Raw genomic sequence first — 6,262 nt, 5'->3', positions numbered from 1 at the left:
TTTTGATCTGTTGGGCCGTGTATCGTCTTAGAGCCCATTAGGGGCGCGTCTAGAGGGGGTGATGTCCCAAGGTATATAATTTGCATCCGTCACTCTCCTTAGGGTTTGAGTTTTGTTGCGTTCTTGTTTTCTAAGTGAAACAGACATCGTTTGCTGCAACTGTATCGCCAAGATCGTTTGCTGTTAAACCAGGGCCCCTGTTTTTTATCTTGTTCGCCTGTGGCGATTAGTCCTTTTGAATAAAGACTTGAACTCCTTTTTGTTATCATAAGCCTCATATTTATTTGCAATTTCAGATTGCATTTATCCGTTCTTGCTTGTGTTCTCGATTCGCTGGTGGGAAAGCCTTCTCGGCGAGGTCAGTCGCGTTGTGCGTGGTTGATAACCAACGGAGCAGTGGTGTAATGGTTGTGGGGGTTCGAATCAAACTTGGTTCGAAGCCTAGATCATGAACGTCGAGTTCTCCACCAATCAAAGTTATCATACCTATCGTTTGATCGGGCCTTGTCTACATCAAGTGGTATCAAAGACCTAGTTGCTCGTTAGGTATATCTCTGTTTTTCCCTTTAGACTAAATTTGTTTTTGCATTACCTATAGTCCACAAAAAGCCAAAAAAAATATACACCACCACATATTCCCTGTCCTACCGCCTGCCGCTGCATTTTTTTTAGATTCCGTTTGCTTTTCTGAATTTTAGTCCCTCGTTTTGTCTTTGAGTTTGTCGTGCTTAGGTCTTGTTCTTTGTTTGGGTTGCGTGAGTTTGCGTCCTCCTGATTGGTGTCTTTCACAGCAGCAAATAGAAAGTCTATTGTCGAGTACGCTCGGTGGATGTTAATTCTTGCGCAAGTTGAAAAAGAAAGGAAAGCATTAATTGCACAGTGTTTGTTTCCTTTGGAAAGAAATATGTCCAAGTTATTGCTAGTTAGGTGTGACCCTTTTGGGCATCTATCTAATTCAGATTGTCCTTGTGCCGATCAGAAGGAAAAGGAAAGTTCCTAGCAACAGTTTTTGTTGCTCGTCCAATCACATATTTCTTTGGCCAATTTCCAATTGTTTGGTGCATTAAAAGGGAACAAAAATTATCACCCGAGAATCTGTCAGGGTGTCCACGCCTAGGCCATTATCCTAAATCACGATTGTTCTTCATCACTATTTTTTTCTCACGAGTTGGCTTATGTATTGATTTGTATTAATCTACTGCGGCACTTTTCTGAGAATTAAAAAAAGGAAAGAGTAAAAGGCAAAATGGCGCACAAAAAAAAGAGCTGCACCTAATAAAAAAAGAGAAAGAAAAAATAAAGAAAAAGAAAAGGAGAAAAAAAGTGTGAAAAAATTCAGAGGTGCTTACATCCTTTTGAGTCCTTGTATTGTTGCTTGCCTGAATTAAGTCTAGGACAAGCTTAGGCCGACGATATAGACTAGCTTGGGACTACTTTTCAGTTTTGTAATTTCTGAATTAAATTATTGCTATTCGTTGTTACCATATTTTAAGCCTCCCAAACACCACTTTCTTCCGACCAAGTACTGGTTCGCCTTACAACTGTTACACTCAAGCTGCAATGGTATCACAACCATCCGTCGATTGCACCGCCTGCTGCATTGTTAAGAACACTTGTAAGATCGTGGTAAGACGCTTAAGAGTGTATGACTTTACTCCTTGACCACATCCTAGTAGACGATAGGAAAATATATATTTGTGTGTTTTCTTGTTTGATGCTAACAATGACAGGTTACAACACTCATCAATATGAGACATCAAAGATGCATGAGCCATGCACTATTGTTGTTGCACCTCCTTCCACACGTCGTGCTATTCTTTCTTCCCCGCCTACTTATGATGGTATTGGTGTTGATGAGTACATTGAGTGGGAAACTAAAATAGATAATATTTTTGCGCAATGTTATATGTGTGAATGGAGAAAGATTAAGAATACAATTAGTGTCTTGAGACATTCTACATCAACTTGGTGGGAGTCTTTAAATTCTTTAGATAAACCTCACATATGGAACGATATGAAAATTCTTATGAGAGAAATATTTATTAATCCATCTCTTGTAATTAACTCATGATGAGGTGCAACAACTAGAACAATTTCTTGTTATTCCTCCTGCTATGTCTAACCTTTTGTAGGATAATGTACAAAAGAGCCAGGATGACGTGAAAGAAAATGAGGTGCTCACAGCCTTATATGAAAATTCAGAACCATCACCTATTACTCATGCTGAACATGAGAACAAAGATAATGTCCATGATGCTAAATTCATGAAAGGTGAGAGTTCTCTTGATGTGCTGAATTCTTCCATGAATCATGCTATGATAGAGCAAATATTAGTGGAACCTTCCCTTGATTTACCTTTGTCACAAGATGCTTTGCTTGATGTTCCTTGTGACAAAGATGACTTGCATGATGAAATTTGTGTTATACCTATGCAACCATTAATGAATGATCATGCTATATGTGTGTTGGAATCGAACATTTGTGCTGAAAATAAACATGTTATTCATAATGCTAGTGATGTTGATGAGCTGAAACTTTTATCTTCTTTAAATACTTTGGGTTACATTGAATTTGATGGTCTATGCAATGTTAGTTATTTGGAGGAGAAACTTAATGCATTTGTTGATTTTCTATGGTTGTCTAGACATACATATCATGGTTTTGGCAAATATAACAACAAAGGACAATATATGATGGAACGAGTTTATATTTGTACAAATCTGAATTCTCCTTTTGTTGTGCAAAGTAATGATCAACTAGAGGACAGTAAAATCAACACTGTTGTTATGCCATATTCCTCTAGTTTTGCTTTTCAAACACAAGTGGAATCCAAAGAAAGGGAGCATATGTTTCTTGTTAGTACTAATCTTTTGTAGGATAGTATTGGCAAAGATCGTGTGTATTTCAATCAAGCAGACTACATGTATGTAGGACAAGACATGCTACAAACCTAGACATGTGGTCATATTCTTTCTCACAACATTGTCCATTCCCATTATTTTGAAAACCTCGTTTATCCTCATGTTGTGCAGGATCGACTTCAAGCAAAATCGACGTTGAGGACGACTTTTCATAAAGAAAGGGAGGATGATGAGGACATGAGCTCCATGCATATGACCGTGCTTGGAGATAGAGGATGAGGAGATTAGCGAGGGTATCCTAACCGAGAAGGAGGCCCGAAGCTCATCCGGTTCGAGTCACTAAGGTGGAGGCCCAAATCAAGTTCGAGTCCACCTCAAAATCCAGGAGCAGTCCCAGGTAAAATCAACGCCCAGGGCTAATTTGATAAGCTAACCAATGGCTTTGGTTTCACGTCAAAACTCATCCTGAGTCAACGGGAATCGTCGAAACAAGTCAGCGTCTAGAATCTGCCAGGGTGCTGCGACACCATCTTTTGGTCCGTTGGGCCGTATATTGTCTTAGAGCCCATTAGAGGACGCGTCCAGGGGGGTGATGTCCCATGGTCTATAATTTGCATCCGTCACTCTTCTTAGGGTTTGGATTTTGTTGCGTTCTTGTTTTCCAAGTGAAACATACATCGTTTGCTGTAATTGTATTCCCGAGATCTTTTGCTAATAAACCAGGGCCCCTGTTCTTGATCTTGTTCGCCTATGGTAATTAGTCCTTTCGAATAAAGGCTTAAACTCCTTTTCGTTATCATAAGCCTCATATTTATTTGTAATTTCAGATTGCGTTTATCCGTTTTACTTGTATTCTCTATTCGCTTGTAGAAAAGCCTTCTCGGCGAGGTCAATCACGTTGTGCGTGGTTGATAACCAACGTAGCAGTGGTGTAATGGTTGTGGGGGTCCTAATCAAACTTGGTTCGAATCCTAGATCATGAACGTCAAGTTCTCCACCCATCAAAGTTATCATACCTATCAGATGATCGGGCCTTGTCTACATCACTATGGTTATCAATGCCAGTTTGTATTATGAACCGGTGGTAATGATGGACTATACTCTTGGTTCGTGTTATCAACCGGTCATGATAATCATCCTACTTTCACCAACGGTTGGGGCCAAACTGGCGGTAAAAATATCGTTGGTGAAAAATGAATTCTATAACAGTGCTCTCTAGGCACTATAATATAGAGCATCATTTTTTTTAAAAAGAAAAGTTTATATAATCCTAAACTGTCCATGTTGGTCTACTTTATAACTCCTTATACAAAACCAAGTATTCTACCTCTCACCTATAAAAACTGTGATACCACAAAATATTTAATTTTGGGATGTAAATATGAAACATAAAAATTAACAATTTTGTTATGTTTTGTAAAATTTTAGACAACGCATATGATAACCAATTCATAAACTATTCTAACCACACACAAAAAAATATAGAGAGAATTTTGTATTCGACGCTTAAATAAATCACTCTATTGTATTTGTCACTAGAAATTTTGAACTTCCTTATCTAGCATTAATTTAAAAATTCCTTCCGTATATGGCATTTCCGTCCATTTTATGCAGTAACGGTGTCAAGTGCCACCTAAAATAACATATATACCCTTCTATGTTCCAGCAACAAGTGTTGGCAATGACCAGCACTGGCTCCTCATCGGCCGTCTGCCATAGCAGCCTCCGGCCATTGGCCAGCTCGATGACGACGGCGTCGTCCGCTGCCTCGGTCATGGGGCCCCACCCGGGCACCACAGCCCACCGCACCCACGCCTTGTCTACCTCCACACAATGCCAAGGTCCACGTCTGTCTTGGTCTGCCTTGGCGCCGACTCCATGGCCGCGACGCCTTCCGTCTCCCTGAGCACCGGTAGCATGAAGACGGTGGTCGCCTCGGCGACCTCACCGTACTGGAGCCGCACCACCATGACGCCGGGCCGCGAGGCAGCAGGGTCCTCCTCCTCCCCCTCCACCTCCCCGGCCGCCTTCTTCCTGGCGCGCTCCAGCTCGAGCTCCACACGCGCCTTGCTGGACTCGGTCTCCACCACCTACAACACGCATTCCAGCTCCGCGATGCAGTCCTCCATGTTGATGGCCTCCCGCGATTGGCGGAACCGCGCGTAGGCGAGGCAGTCGGCGGGGGAGTCCCTCCCGATGGCCTCCCAGCCTTCCTCCCCGCGCCAGCACGGGAAGCCCTTCATGACGCGAGCCAGCTCCCGTACGCCCTTGGGCTCGAGCCTGTAGTCGATGGCGTGCCTGGCGGCATCGGCGCGCTGGCGTGCGTTCAGGAAGCGGAGCTCGTACAGGAGGTTGGGCCCACCGTAGGAGTTGAAGTACGAGAGCAGATCGGCAAGGAACGCGGCGACCTTGTCGTCGAGGAGCGAGTCATGGACCTAGGACACGACGACGAGGCAGTTCTGCTCGACGCCCGAGATGCCCATGGCCTCCTGGATGGAGGACGGGTTGAAGCCGTCCCGGGAGAGTGAGCAGATGAGGGGCGCGTACTCGTGCCATAGGCCCATCCTGTCACGGAGGATCTAGAGGCGCTGGGTGAGGTCGAGGTTGCGGAGGCTGAGCGGCAGAGGGGATGGCGGCGGGTGGAACGACTGGTAGAGCTAGCCCGGCGGCGCCATCAGGGGTGGCGTGAAGGAGAGCCTCTGGTCGCCCAGCCCGCCCCCGCCGCTAGTGATGCCACCTCTTGGAAGCAGGATGGCGCTCACGGCGATGTGGCTGGCGCAACGGCGGCACCACACGGGAGTAGCAGCGGTGACGGCGTGGGGCGTGCGCTGGTGGCGCGGCGCGGTGGTGGATGCGCGGGGGGGGGGGGGAGTGACAACATTTTGGTACTTATTAAGAAAAACTGACATGGTTAAGGAAGTCAACAAATGGATGGATGATTAAAATGGACAGAAGTGCCATATACGGAAGGAATTTTCATGTTGATGCTTGATAAGGAAGTTCAAAATTTCCGGTGCCAAATACGGAAGAGTGATTTATTTCGGTGCCAAATACGGAATTCTCCCAAAAATATAAGCACTGATTTGCTGCCATCCACGTGTCCTAGGTCAACTGTTTTGCATGCGTGATGGAGTGCTTCGGTTAGCGGAAAGATAGGGCGGCAACCGAAACCAAGCAGCGGCATGCAACATGCGCGACGCTGCCCATTAGATCAAACATCGGACGGCGTATGATCTGTGCTGCACGGGATATTTTTTGCAGCAGGCATGCAGAGAATTTTTTTCCGCCTCCGCGCCTCCTCTTCTACGGTTCTACTACCTCTAGCGCTGCAGCAGACGGACTCGGTCCGAGTTCGAGTTGCTCTCCGCCGCCGCCACTGTTTAGTTTGTCCCCAAATTCGG

The 6,262-nt window shown here is 44.9% G+C and overlaps 1 pseudogene; it reads right to left on the bottom strand.

Moving 5' to 3' along the window:
• Positions 1–4,415: 4,415 nt before the first annotated feature.
• Positions 4,416–5,770, bottom strand: LOC136470000 (rubisco accumulation factor 1, chloroplastic-like; annotated as a pseudogene).
• Between the last annotated feature and the right edge of the window lie 492 nt (positions 5,771–6,262).

The sequence above is a fragment of the Miscanthus floridulus genome, chromosome 8 (assembly GCF_019320115.1).
Source record: "Miscanthus floridulus cultivar M001 chromosome 8, ASM1932011v1, whole genome shotgun sequence".
NCBI classification, from domain to species: Eukaryota; Viridiplantae; Streptophyta; class Magnoliopsida; order Poales; family Poaceae; genus Miscanthus; species Miscanthus floridulus.
The sequence above is the reverse complement of the archived record's forward strand: the minus strand, read 5'-3'. Positions and strand labels throughout refer to the sequence as shown.